Source organism: Balaenoptera physalus (genome assembly GCF_965194825.1).
Source record: "Balaenoptera physalus genome assembly, chromosome: 9".
Classification (NCBI taxonomy): Eukaryota; Metazoa; Chordata; class Mammalia; order Artiodactyla; family Balaenopteridae; genus Balaenoptera; species Balaenoptera physalus.
Genome location: NC_138888.1, coordinates 97499599 through 97515275, shown reverse-complemented (window position 1 = coordinate 97515275; position 15677 = coordinate 97499599). Strand labels below are relative to the sequence as shown.

Sequence of the window (15677 nt, the reverse complement as noted above, 5' to 3'; positions counted from 1 at the left end):
TTGACTAAAAGACTACCTCAGCAATGAATTATCTAATGTAAGTACATTATTTATTCCATTTTCTTTGCTAATATAGTATTTACCTATTGTTTATTATGATTGTTGAGTTACTGTTGAGATAATAGACAATATATATACCTTGATGTATAATATATTTCAAAGAAAAATACAAAATATTGAAAAATTTTGTTTTCTTCATGTAGTTTCTTAATCATGTATTTTGACTATTCCCCAAAGGAAATAATAATTTTAAAAACACACCTCAGATTTTCAGTTTCTATTTTTCAGTTTTTCCTTTGCTTATTTAGAACTGACCCTGAGCAAAAAACAAAAAACAAAAAAACCCAAAAAACAAAAAACTGTGGAGTGGATTTGTTCTGTTTTCCTCCTAGTTTCCTTTCCCATATTTGACACTCTTTATCCACAGGCACCGGAGCATGTCCTTGGAATTGTTTTTCCAGTAGTGGTGATGGATTTACATTGATCCATCCACACTCTTTGGCTCAATCTCTTGTGGACAACATCCTGCCCCCGTTGGACACCAGGTCAACATCAGTGTTCTGGTTTTGCCTTGGAGCTGAGTAAAATGAACTGTCCCACATGTAGACTTCACTCAGCTCATCCCAGGTGAAACAAAAGTAGGGTTGCCCTTTTCCCAACCATCCTTCCTAACTCTTCTAACAAACTACCAATGTGCCTGAGCTCTAAGGATTCTAGGGAAGTTGTCTGTATTTAATCCTGTTCTCTTCTTTACAGGTAGGACTTGGAGGCCAAAACTTATGAGAAAAACCTCCAAGTGATGTGCATTTTAAAAAGAAAGCCCAGAAATTACAACTCCATACAAGTGAGTAAGATATCTTTTTAATGTTCTCTAGGTAACTGTTTACTTCAGCTGTTCACTGTTCTACTAAAGGTAGTGATGTCTTCAGTGTTATGCAAGAGTCCCCCTCACCTCATGTTGCCTTGTGTCATTTGCCTTTAAGAAATTCATATTCTTGCGTTCAGTTGCTTAACTTTTACATTTCCAGACAACCTAGTCATTGGAGAACTCTTATATTTCTGAGTTCCTTGCTTAAACAATATTTAGCCGGCTGAAGGGTTCAATTATCAGACTTTATATTAGCTTTAGGTCAACAATTCCTAAAACAATAGAAGTATTATCAAATAATTCACTTCCTGTCTCTACAAAAGATATTGATTGTCCTTCCTAAAATCATAGACTGTTGTAATGTGTTCATCTTTGTATTTTCCTAATGTTTACATGTAGCCCATTCTTCATTCCAGAAGATGAAATCTCTTGATTCCATGATTAGGAAATAAGTTTTCTCATTTTCCCCTGAGTACATTTTACACTGTGTATATTTAATGCTGCTTGTAGAAAAGAAAGACCTAATTTATTCTTCAGTTGGTAAAATAAAGAAAAAAATAGGTAATAATCTAAACACACTATGCTATTCCAGGCAAAATAATATAGGAATGCCACACTAGTCTAATCCATAGTTTGCCTAGCATAATGTTCAATTTCTTAGAGAGGAAATTTCTAACATAAATGAGTGACATAGATGCAATTGATCTTTTAATTTTACTTTTATTTACTTTACTGGTAACATTATAACAATATTAAGAATAATCAAAATGGAGTACGCTTATCCAGGGTCTTTAATGCTAAATGATTAAAATGTATTTCACCTTTTACGTTTTAGTTGTTATATTTGCTAATCTTTTAGTTGACAAGTAAAATCATTTAAATTAGCCAAAGACAGAAAATTAAGAGAATTTTTGATGAATTTTTGATGAAAACATTTAAAGAAATTTGAAACAATCTCAAACTTACAGAAATTTGTAAGTATAATACAAAACTTTTTTTTTTTTGTCCTGACTCATTTGAGAATTGGTTGCTGATATGATATTATATCACACCCCAAATACATTAGTGCAGCCATCCCCAACCTTTTTGGCACCAGAGACCAGTTTCATGGAAGACAATTTTTCCACGGATGGGGCGGGTGTGGGGCGAGGTCCAGGCGGTAACACGAGCGATAGGGAGGATGGTTCAGGAGGTAATGAGAGCGACGGGGAATGATGGGGAACGGCAGGTGAAGCTTCGCTCGCTAGCCTGCTGTTCACCTCCTGCTCTGTGGCCTGGTTCCTAACAGGCCGCAGACTGGGGGTTGGGGACCCCTGCTTTAGTGTATATTTCCTACAAGTAGGGATATTCTCCTACACAACCACAATGCAGTCATCTAAGTCTGGACATTGACTTTGATAGTTTACTACCATCTAATCCTTAGACTTCACTCAAGTTTCCCAATTATCCCAATGTTCTTCATAGAAAAAAGACAGTTTACCAATACGTTGTATATTTAGTTGTGTCTCATATTATCCTTCAATTTGAAAGAATCTCCCAGTTGTTCTTTGTCTCTTATGACTTTGCTATGTTTGAATTTTGTTGTTACTTTGTAGAATGTCCCTCAACTTGGATTTAGCTAATGTTTCTTTCTGATTAGATTCCACTTCTGTACATTTGGCAGGAATATGGCAGAAGTTATGCTGTGTTCTTTTAATTGCCTCCTATAAGGTGGCACACATTTTTAAATTTTTCCTATTACTGGTAATATTTACTTTTATCACTGGAATGATGTGGTATCTGCTAGGCTGCTCCACTGTAAAATGACTCCTTTTCTCTTTGTATAAATAAATATTTTGTAGGAAGGTAGCATGTAACTATGTAATTATCCTGTTCTTTAGAAAACTTTCAATTTATTTAATTATATTAGTTGAATTCCTAGTTCCTATTTTGCTCAATGAATTATAATCTATTACTCTAAATGTTTATTTTCATGCTCAAATTATCTCCAGTTTAGTCAATGGCTTCCGTGAAATTTAGGCTTGCTTCTGGGTCCTTTTAAAAAAGTGCTCTTTGAGCCAAGAATGGTAAGTGAGGAAAAATAATCTTTTCAATAAACAGTGTTGAGAAAACTGTATATTCACAAGCAAAAGAATGAAATTGGACTCCTATCTTATTAACTTCAAAAATTTACTTGAAATAGATTAAAGACTTAAATGAAAGTCTTGAAACCATAAAACTCCTAGAAGAAAACACAAGGAAAAAGCCTCTTGACAAGGGTCTTAGTAATGATTTTTTGGGATATGACATCAAAAGCACAAAGGGAAAAAAGCAAAAATAAATAAGTGAGGCTACATCAAACTAAAAAGCTTCTGCCCAGGAAAGGAACCAATCAATAAAATGAAGGGGCAACCTACAGAACAGAAGAAAATATTTGAAAACCATACATAAGATAGTGGGTTAATATCCAAAATACATCATGTACTCTTACAACTCAATAACAAAAAAAATAAACAAAAACAAATCATCTGATTAAAAAATGGGCGGAGAACCTGAATAGACATTTTTCTAAAGAAGACATACAAATGACTGGCAGGTACATGAAAAGGTGCTCAACATCATTAATCATCAGGGAAATGCAAATCAAAACTACAGGGAGATATCACCTCACCCATGTTAGAATAGCTATTATCAAAAAGACAAGAGGATGTTGGGGAAGATATGGAGAAAAGGGAAACTTTGTGCATTGTTGGTGGGAATGTAAATTGGTACAGCCATATGAAAAACAGTATGGAGATTCTTCAAAAAATTAAAAATAGAACGACTATACGATCCAGCAATTCCACCTTTGGGTATATATCTGAAGGAAATAAAATCACTATTTCAAAGAGCTATCTATATCCCCATATTCATAGCAGCATTATTCACAGTAGCCAAGGTATGGAAGCAACCAAAGAGTCATCAACAGATGAATGGATAAAGAAAATATGAGAGAGAGAGAGAGACAGACACTGGAATATCATTCAACCATAAAAATAAGGAAACTCTGCTATTTGTCACACATGGAAGGACCTTGAGGACATTATGCTCAGTGAAATAAGTCAGTTAGAAAAAGATAAATACTGTATGATCTCACTTGTATGTGGAATCTAAAAAAAGCTGAACCCATGGAAACAGAGTAGAAAGGGGGTTGCCAGGGGCTGGGGGTCAGGGGAAATAGGGTGATATTGGTCAAAGGATACAAACTTCCAGTTATAAGATGAATAAGTTCTCGGATCTAATGTACAGCATGGTGACTCTAGTTAACAATACTCTATTATATACTTGAAAGTTGCTAACAGAATAGATCTTAAATGTTGCCGAAATATGCAGAAACAAAATTATAGTTATGTGAGGTGATGGCTGTGTTGACAAATCTTATTGTGGTAGTCATGTCACCATATGTACATGTATCAAATCATGTTGTATACCTTAAACTTACACAATGTTATAAGTTAATTATATCTCAATAAAGCTATAAAAAAATAAAAAGTCCTCTTCATTCTTTGGGTATTTTCTTATTTTCTACCACCACAAAATGTTAGTTCTTAAATTTTCTGGCACAACATGCTCCATTCTGTATTTTCCCCGCCCCACCTGTGAAGTTGGCTATTTCTCCAATGCTCCTTTGGTTGAAGAATGACAATTAGAAGTAGCAATCTGAGGGTTACATTTGCCTACTGTTATTGGGTGTTGCTGCTCCCAGGCCATTTTGGGGGACAAAGCTATATTAACTTTGACATCTACCTATATAAGTATTGAAATGCATGAGTTTACATTGCAATATTCAATTTCAAACCAATGCTGCAGGGTCCGTCCTAGTTTTCTCACTTTCCATATTGTTCACCCACCATGAGAAATCTGACTACCATTAACCTTAATGTATTGATTATTTAACCAGTCTCCTGCCTGTTAACCAACCTCCCCTTGCCAGTGCTTCCCCTCCCCTGCATAGATGCCCTCCCCACCTGCTCTGGGCTCCAACACAACCAACATGGGCACTTTTCTCACCACACTGGGCCCCGAAACCCACACTGGGCAGCCCTCCTTACCCTGCTCAGGCTTTGATACCCACCTCTGAAGCACTGCAGTTCCCCTGGCTTGCTTGATGCTCCCTGATGATTTGGGGTCTAAATTGACTGTAAAAGAAAGGGAACAGGAAGAGGAAGAGTCATCTTTGTATTTTAAAAATCTAATTTAATAAAAGAACTTACTGTTTGACATTCTGTGGCACCCTTTGGGATGCCTTGTTCATCTTGATCTCACTACTACTGGACAGCTTAAGCGTGTTTCCTCTTACTTCTCTCTTGAAACACTTTTCTCTCGTTTTGTAAGGCAACATCTTAGATAATTTTTCTTTATTATTATTGACCACGTTCCCCCAATTGTCTGCATTTATTTCTTTTCTTGTACTCATTCATTAAATAATAATGTTCTCCAGAGTCCTGTCTTCAGGCCTTTTATCCATGGGAGAGCTACTTGATAGGATTCAGCAATGACCTATACTATTTAAGCGCAAAATCCTAATTGCAGTAAAGAAACAAAAACCTAATTACTGGGCCAGACTCATACACCTCATAGCCTGGAGCCCAGGTGAGGCTCCTACTTTAGCAGCATAGCCCCATAATAACATGCATGGCCCCTGAACACTGTGTGCCCTTGGAAAGTAAGCTGCAAGTTTATCGGTGGTACAATGAGGTAACCCAAGTTCTCATGAACATCGTTGTGGGTCTCAAGTACAGGCATAAGGTCAGAGAAACACAAAGTTTTGGTAAGGTGTTGGCAAGGACTTAGTTGTATGGGCACTGAGTTTCAAAGTTGGTAATGTGTAGCCTGTGAGATGAGATGGCTCTTACCATAGGTTACCTAGTTCTTTTCAGAATTGAGAGAGTGGGTAGTAATCAAGGTTGTGTGAAAAGGGTGTGAGACCCCGATCAGGAGAGCCAAAGACAAATTCGGGGGTGCTGGCTGGCACTAGGAGTGTCCGAGAGGTGCTAAGCAAGACAGTGCTGGAATCCTGGAAGACAAGGCATGAAGACAGGGCATGTATGAGTGCCAGGGGTGAGAAAAAGTGATTATTTCACCCAGGCTGGCAGTTTGAGGTAAGAACGTACTTTGCCATCATAAGCTGGTCCTTGTTTCTCTTTACTATTTGGTGATGTTCTCTTTGTCTATCTAAAAAGGAAAAAAAAAAATTCCAAAGTAACTTTTAGAAATATTTGTGCAAAAGTTAAAATTGAGATGAAAGTAAGGAATTCCAGCAATATAACAAATTAATGTGTTAATCTCAGCACAAATAAGAATATAACATTTCTATGTCTTGCATCAACTTTGTCATTGTTTTTGATGAATCAATTTTAGATTGTTTATTTACTCTCAAAGGAATAGCATGTGATCTATTTCTTTTTTATTTGTTGGTTTTAAGAAAATATGCTTATAGAACCACTTAGCAATTTCAGGGAAACAATTCTTCTTTTCACTATGAGGTAACTTATTTGTAGCTTTACAGCTACATTAATGGGACTAAATAGCATATTTTAAAAGAAGTTGAACCAATCAAAGAAGGGATTTGCAAATTATTCTGGTCTTGTCCTCATTTCTTCTCCCTTTGGATGTAATCTCATTGATAGTGGAGTAAGGACAGAGTAAAAAGCCGGATGTAGAGGAAATAATAAAAAGAAAAACAAAAAAGGCTGAGCTCATCTTCAGCCTGGGCTGCATCTCATGCGTCTCAGCACTGGTCATGTTTATCAGAGTTCCCAAGTGTGGCAGTGACAAACCCTTTTTCCTGGCTTCTTGCCTTACACAGGATTAATAAGTAATGAGTTCATTATCTTAGGAAAGAGTGGTTCCATTATCGTATCTTTTTAAAATCATTTACTTTGGTTACTAGCCATTATTGATTCATATTTGAGACACACAATATTATGACAGATATCTATATTTATATCTATGAATCTCAAATCAAAGACAGCATGGCACAGCACACACATGCATAACGTATGTCTATGTATGTAAATATATTTTTATTATGCAAATGAATGATAATCATTTTCTAATGAGAGCTTACCATTTTATTCTTTAAAATATTTATTTGATTTCATGGCTTGATTTGAAAAAGACCCATTGAAGGATGTCAACTGTAGAGGGTTTTTTAGAAAGTTAAGTTTTCTGATTTCTCACATCCAGTAAGTAGAAAGCATCATGTATGGGGTGGAGGCAGGGAGAGGAGTGGACAGAATGATGGAAGCTGAAAGCTGCTCATGGTCTGCTTGCCCTGAAAAGTAGCTCACAGAGAGGAACACTGGTTTCATAGCCATCTTTTCAAATCAGTCCTCCTCAGAGAACAACTGCCACCATTTAAAAATCTGCTATCTCTTTGCTGATTATCTGGGATAAAATCATCACAATTCTCTTCCTAATGAGCAGAATTTTTTTTTTTTTAATGTCGAAGGAGCAGAATTAGCCACAGCATAGATGAAGGCATTTGTGTAATATCTGGTAAATATACCACCGTGCCTCATAAATATTAAGTTCAGGACAACTTTCATCCAAAAGTGGGATTAGTTTGATCCAAACCAGATGAATGAAGAAAGCAGCTACCGTGTAAATAGTTCACTTGTCACTTTTCCAGATAGAAAACCAGCTAACTATAAATAATTTGGGGGCTATTTAAAAGGCTTTCATAGTTTTGTCAGGATAACATTAATTTTTGGAATCTTTAGAATGTAATATTTTCCAGAGGTAAACTCTACAGGGTTAGATGAGCATATAGACACATCAAAATATTTAAAGTGATACAACGGCAGATTTCTTCCCTACACGTTTTCAGTTTTAGTTGGGGACTGGTTTTTCTAGGTAATGTTTTTAAGACATTATGTTTAAACAGGTATAAAGGAGGTACTTTGTTTGTAGACCTAGTGGACCATGACATGTCCATAACGGAAGAAGGAACGTCTTCGTGGTGTTTGCTTCAGACCATTATTCCCTGGCTATGTATCCATTGTCTACTTCAGCAAAAAACAAGCAGTGATGTTTTCAGTGAAGAATGCCATTATGTAACCATCCACCAATATGTGAATGGTCAGAGTGCTCTATCAAGTCCTACTTCCTGCCTTTCCGCCCTTACCTTACCATTCCTTTACACCTGTGATGAGAAAGAGAAAAGAAAAGAAAGGAGCAGAGCAATGCTTTAGACAAAGCTTGAATCCCTTCCTCTCCAAAAAGAAAATTCATTTTGCAATTTGAATCCCAACATCTCATTTTTCTTCTTCTTCCTATTTTTTTTTTTTTTTTGTACTAACCCTCTTCTCTTTTAGGTTCAGAGCCTGTGCTGAATTTTCAACTCTCTCTACTTTCTCTTCCTGTCCTTCCTTGCATTCTGAAGGCTGAGATCCTTTCAGTAAATGATAGTTTGAATTAGTTCTGTTTTTTAATCTTGAACCTTCATATCCACATGCCTTGGGATCCACATGTTTTATTGAACATTAGAATGAGGTATTATCTTGAGACTAGGTTCTGTTTTATTTATTTGTATCCTTCCCTCTCTGATGAATGGAGCAGCTAGCACAGTGCTTGGCACATAATAAAAGGTGCTCAATAAATAATTGCTGGAAAAGGGAGTCACATACCTGAGTTCTAGTGCTGGCCCTCAGTAATTGAGCCACAGGGAACTTTAGTTTTTTCTGCTATAAAACTAGATGTGGACATTATGTAGTTGTTATCTTAACTAAATGAGATAACTTATCTAAAAAGTGACCTGCAGAATTCCAAGGACACAGTAAGTCCTCAATAAATATTAGTTCCAGTCTCTGTAGGGTAGTCATTTAATTTTCATGAACTGTACTCTCCTTTTTGCACAAGAGGATTATAGTATTTCCTGGAACTTCCTGACAGGTTTGTTCTGAGGATTAAATAAGTTTAGGTTTGTGGAACTCCTTTTGCAATATTAAAAAAACTGATATAAATTTTTATTAAGGTATTGAAAATGTTTATCAAACAGATTCAAAAACTGATGGATTAAGGAATTTAAGAACAAGACTGCTGTTAAGTGATTCTTCTCTTTCAAGGACAAATCAGTATTTATACTTTTTAAAAAGGTGTTTATGATTACTTGTGGTCCGTTTGTCTAAAATACATAATGTGGTGACTAATTGCAGAGTTGTGAGGCAGTTCTGCTTGGGTTTCAGTTCTGGCTTTAGCACTTTCCAGATATATAATCTTAGGCCACATCTCAATGCTTTAGTTTTCCCATTTGTGAGATGGTCACAGTAAGAGTGCTGACATTATGGAGTTTGGATGACTAAACGAGATAATGTGTAGAACTTGCTTTGAGCAGAGACTGAGGTGTACTAAGTACTCAGTATATGTCAGCTCTTGCTTTAAATAGAATCATCACTCTTTCTTATGTTTTCATGTAATCCTGACAACTTTAAATTTTTGGTCAATTCCTTCATTTTATGCTCCAGCATGGAAGAAATATCACACTGTATTTTGATCCATACTGAAGAAGCATAAATAAAAATATATAGGGGCAAGGGGGATCTTTCACTTCAGTAAATTGACATTTTTATATAAAAGATGAGATTTTGTAAAAAAAAAAAATTTAAGTGATTAAGACTCTCCATTTTAACTATCGATGATCCTAATAATATTGACGATCATTCTGCTGGGGAAAATGATTATGTCTTGGTCAATGTCCTCTTCGTTGAAATGAACAGGAACACACATCAAATTGTGTAAGCCACAAAGGGGCTTTTGTGGACAAATACTAGGTATTTCACAGAATCCAAGATCAGCTAGGCGATGGGAGAACTTATTCCAGGAGTAGGTAGTACTCTCAGTTCTTCATTTCTACTTTTCTCTCTGTGTTCTGTAGTCATGTTTCCACTGAACTTGGTCCCCCTTGACGGACCAGTACATGGTGTCAGGGAGGAAAGCATGGTTGCCGAGAGACCACCCTAACCCGCAGGGCAGAGCTTGGAGAGAAGGGCTGGCTGTGCGCTGAGCAACCCGGAAGGTCTCTACTGCAGATTTCCACCTAAAATAAATGTATATAATGTTGAACCAGGAAATCTTTCAGTGTCACACCGTTAAAAGAAAAGCACATTTTGATTAAAAAATATACCCAGAGGAGAAAAAATAATGCTACCCTGCAATCCACTGCATATATTGTTCCCAAATGGGAAAGATGAATTTGTTTACTGACTGAAAATGTATGAGATTCAATGTGTTTCTGATAAGTCTGTTTTGAATGGAATGCTCAGTACTTTTTAATATTCATTTTTAAAGCCAAATAAAATATAAAAATTATTTGGATTTTAACCGTGGGCCAGGAAAAGGTGAGTGGCAAAATTCCTATAAATTTATAAACCCTCTATATTTCAAGTTGATCATTTAGTCTTTCAAGTAGAATTTGTGCTCCTGCAATAGCTATAATAACTCACTCATGTAAATTACCGTTTGGTCACATCTTTAATCTGCCCCCAAATTGTTTTTGGAGGCATCTTAATCTCTTCTGGCTTCATAGAAGTTGGCAGACAAGGCAGCAGGGAGCTATTGTGCATTTGTCTGTTGATATAAGGCCAGAGCTTCTGCTCCTGTCCTGAATTAGGTTCATTGACAATATTCCCCTCACCACCCCACTCTTTCCTAGACTTTATTTGAAGATTTTTAAGGTTCCGTTGGATGCAAAGAACAGAGATTTGGGAAATGAGTAGGAAAAGCAAGATCTGGGAGAATGAGTGAGAGGAAGACAAAGGAAAAGATTGTTAAAGTTTAGGACTTTAGATAAATTTTCATTGGCCTGATAGCATCTTAGCACTTTAGTTCATAACCCAGAAATATGTATTATATGTATATATTTGGTAAAGATGTGTGTGTGTTCTATATATAATAAAACACATGGCATTATACCTTTGGTTTTTTTTAGTAACACTTATAGTTTGCAAAGAAATAATAATATACACTGTCTCTGGCTAAAATTACTAATATGAATTTAGCAATAATTATTAGAACATGCAGTCCTTTGGCAAGCACACCATTAAACAAATTAGCAGACAGAGCCTCTACAATGGCTTATTTTCCATATTGATTTGATGGTTCATATCAAGTAGCACAAATAATTGATGATGTTGGTAAAATAAGCTGCCAGGGCCAAATTCATGAAGAATCTTTCATCAGGCATTTTAAAAGAGAGGTGATCATTTGGAAATATTTAGGCAGCCTTGGAGGAAACTTGCATTGGATAATTAGATCTGACACTTTTCTTTTATTTATTTATTTGGTTGTGCCGTGTCTTAGTGGTAGCAGGCAGGCTCCTTAGTTGTTGCTTGCCAGCTCCTTAGTTGTGACACGTGGGTTCCTTAGTTGTGCCAGGCAGGCTCCTTTAGTTGTCGCTTGCGGGCTCCTTAGTTGTAGCATGCGAACTCTTGGTTGTGGCATGCGTGTGGGACTGACCTCACAATTCTGCCCAGGATTATAAAAAATAAATAAATAGTCATAAAACAAAGCAGATATTTTTAATATTAAAGTTTAATTTCTTCCAACGTACATTAGTTTTACATGTTGCAAACAAAATGCCTATATGATGCTTCCTTAGTCTTTAAAAAAGCCCATTTTCCCATTTTGATTATTTCCTGTTTGAATCATTCAAAGTTTTCCAAAGATACAAATATCTTGTCAGAATAGAAGTTACTAGCCATTATATGTTTTATGGAGAAGTACTCTAATTTCATACATTTAAAATTACTATTTAGAAAGATTGTATGGTGGTTCCTAAACTCCAGAAAGATATTAAATTTAGAGAATAATAAGCTTAAATGACAAAGTTTCCAAGCTAATTTATAAATAGAACGATAACAAATACTTTCCTTGGCATCAACTCACTACTTTTATAATAAATCAATTGTAAGTGAGTAAATCCATCGTTGGTTGGAAAGAAAGATTAGCATATCACTTTCTACAGTTCTTTTCAGTAAACAGGTGGATGGAAACAAAGAGGAAGGAATAGATGTGAGTGGGAGATAAGAAATGACAGTTCCTCCAGGATGAGAGAAGAGATATGGAGTGTGTCCTTAGGTGCCCTGAAGACTTAGTTTAACCAGGTTCCTCCTCTCGCAGCAGGCTCATACCTACACAACCCATCATCTTCCCAGGAGCTCAATAACCACCTGGGTCTCACTTGATGAGAAGGATGAAGAAGAGAATCCAGTTCCTGTGGAGACCATCAGCAGGATAATGGCTTGTCATTGAATTCATCGGTCAGAGAGTCGGGGGGCCCCCCCTATGATCATGCATAAGATATTCCTTCATGACAGATGAGATGAGAATTCAGCACCTAAGACTCCAATCATAGCAAATTCTGTGGAGGGACACAGCATAACTCTTTTTTTTCCATGCCACCCTCTGAGGCTAGATAGGAAATATCATTTGCTCTCTTAGTAGAAATCCACTTTAATTAAGAGTCTATCTTCCTCAAACAGTCTTCCCTTGGGTTTCATGACACCTCATTTTCTTCATTTTTCTCTTAGTATTCTTTATGATTTATAAATACATTCATTATCTAGCTTATATTAATTTTTATTGCATATGGTTCAGTGGTCATTCATTAAGATACTTTTTTCTCCATCAGATATTTGATGAACTTCGTTTATATTAAATGAATTCAAGGATACAGAAGACAATGGGATGAAGGAAATAAAACTAGTGTTGGGTGGGGCTGGGGGTCCAGAAGTGGTTCAAGTTGATGCTGATGAAAACTAAGTACTTCAATGAAATAAAAATTGAAGTTTTATTTGAGGCCTATGAAATCTTCCTTAATATAGTGCTGTCTGTTTTTGAAAGAGGAAAATGTTTCAAAGGGAAAACATTTAGAAAGAAAACAGTGTGTTTTCACATGCTGATGTCATCCTAGGAAAGTAAAATGCAAATGACTACAAAGGATTAAAATCTGAAGATCGGATACAGCATTTATCTGTTTGGACTAGGTAAACATGAGCCAAAGAGCAATATTTCTACATGATTTTGCCTGGGAATGATTAAATTAGAGTGCTCTGTGACTTCTGAATTATGATTATTTTCTTGGTCTTTATTTTTGCCTGCAGAGGGCCAGGTTGCTATTCCCTTTCTTGGTGAATTACTCAAATACTCTGAGATCTTTCTAGACCTCTTTCTTGCTCCATAATAAAAACTGTTGTTCTTTCACAAATTACAGCTTTAAGAATAGATATATTGGAATAAAAGAGATGGACGTAGCTTGCGGAAGAGACTTATTAGATGGAGCAACCCTTAAATATTTGAATGGTTGTAATTTGAGAGATTTATAATCCAGTTAGCATTCATTATGTGGTTATTATGTGGCAGGTGTCGTGCTCAGGCCGCCAGACAAATTGCCCCATTTAAATTCAAATCAATATTATAATGTAGACACTATTGATTATATTATCATATTATCTCTGTTTTTCAGATGGAGAAGTCCAGCACACAGCAGTTCAGTAATTTTCCTGAGGACACACAGATACTGAAACATGGGTCCAGGATATGAACCTGGTATTCTGACCCAGGGCACTGATGAAAACACTCCAGCTCATTAATTCTTTGCTTTGTATACCTTTGGCCAAGACAAGAAACACTGACCAATGGAAGCCGCAGCAAGGCAGATGCAAGCTGAATAAAAAGAACTTTCTAATGATGAGATCTGTGCAAAGTAGAATGGAGTGCTTTGGAAATGATTGCTGCCTCCTTTGTTTTGTTTAACTGGAGATGGAATGAAGGTTTTGTGGCAATGGATATTTTTACTTCATGACAAAGTTAAACTATTTTTCATTTTTTTTTTCCTTCTTGTCCTAGAGTCTATGATACTATGAAAAAATTTCATGTGGATATGTCTATTCCTAACTTGCCAGCAAGAGAAGCTGTCTCTGTCTCTTAAGTTTCCTTTCACAAAATGCCTCCTCTGCTCACGTTGACTGGATCTTTTCCTCAATTTCCTTTACAAAGATCTGTATTAGATTAGAAATGGAGTCTGAGCATGGAAGAGGAATGCTAATGAAATTCAAAGTATGAAAAGAAGATGGAGAAAAAGAAGACCAAATGCAGAAAAATAAAAGAAAGAATGGCTAAGCCTCTCCTCTTTCTAAGTTAGTGGTTGAAAATTTCTTCTGAATTTCTTAATGAAAATGGGGTATGTAAGTACAGATACTCCTTAGTTTATAAACATATTAGCTTTCAAAAAGCTCTTTCTTAAGTCCGTTTTGTTTTTAAGCTCAAATGGACTTAAGAAACTGATTAAGTCAGGTTCAAGTCCAGAATATATTTTTATAAAATTGGTTAGTAAATGAGTTCAAAGTTTTACAATTTGCATACTCCATCCCAATGATGTCTTTCTTGTTAGGGATCCTTTTACAAAACTGGTCATTATTGGGCATTTTCCTGCTAACAATAATCTACACACACTACTTGAACCCTTGATACCAGTTGCCAATTATACTTGTGACAAAATTTTTATCAATGGTATTTTACCTGCTCAGACTTTAATTTCTCAAACTCCTATATTTCATCTGATTTAAGAGTAGGTTTTTCCTTTTGTGAATTGCTATCTCTTGCTCGTTATCAAGTGCCTGGACACAATTTTTCATAAGTGATATGATTTTCTTTATATCCTTTAGAAATATTCTTACAGTTGAAACACTCAACCAACATGTCTGTAAAATAGTTTCATTTCCTTATCACTTTCATTTAAAAATATGTCTATTTTTATTTTTATCATAATTATACATCACTTTTTACTGGCATTTTTAAGTCTCTCATTTTTTTTTTTACTTTATTGGAAAAGATGGTGTATAAGTCAAGATAGTTTATGCTGAGGTAACAAAAAATACCAAAATCTCAATGGCTTAACACAGCTAAAGTTTATTTAGGTGCTTGCGTTGCATGTCCATTTTGGGTCAGTGGTGGAGCTGGGCGTTCTGCCCCAGCAAGTCATTCCTCGCTATCCTGAAATGCTGGCGCCTTTTCAATGTGCTACTTCAGAGTTTTTGAAATGGAACAGGATCCTATGGGGCCTTCCCAGGACAGACACCACACACACACACCCCATTTCCTCTGCTTGCCTTTTACCTGTAGAGAAATTTTAGCTGAAGATTAAACTTAATCAGAGAAGTGAGAAAATGCAGAAGCAAAGGAAAACAGTCAAACAAGACCAAATAAATAATAGTTTAGTCATTAAACAAAGTCAAGGACCTTTAGTTCCTCCTCAAGGGTTATAGATAATATTCTGAGCCATATTGTTTTAGCTGTTTTGTAGATGCTGAAACCCTCACTGGGTGGAAGAAGTTAACTACATGATGACCAGGCTGTAGCCATGACATAAGTTTCCACAATTCTGAGAACTGGCCTCAAGGAAATGGGAACAAACTGACCCTGGAACTGAAGATTAACTGTATTTAAAACAATCAAGATGATACTGATCAGACCATAGCACAACCAATTTCAAGATGATTGTCAGAGCTGACTGTGCTGTTCTGCTTGTAGCCCCCTTCCTCCACCTATACACCCCTGAAACTCTGCTTTAAAAACTTTTGCCCACTGGTCAGCAGTGGGGAATTGACCTTTGGACGTGAGTCCATCTTATCCCCTGGTTCCTGAATAAAGCAACCTTTCCTTTCTAACAACACTTACCTCTCGAGTATTGGCTTTTGAGCAGCAAGCAGCTGGACCTGAGTTCAGTAACATTTTCAGCTTCAGAGGAAAAGGGGGAAAGATCCGAGCATTGGAAATTAAATGCTTCCTC

General features: G+C 36.2%; 1 long non-coding RNA gene across 1 annotated transcript; it reads left to right on the top strand.

Annotated features, from left to right (window-relative positions):
• The first annotated feature begins 517 nt into the window (after positions 1 to 517).
• LOC309666677 lies at positions 518 to 15417 on the top strand. Its single transcript, XR_014267233.1, has 2 exons — positions 518 to 627; positions 757 to 15417. It is a non-coding gene; the product is annotated as an uncharacterized lncRNA (long non-coding RNA).
• The last annotated feature ends 260 nt before the right edge of the window (positions 15418 to 15677 follow it).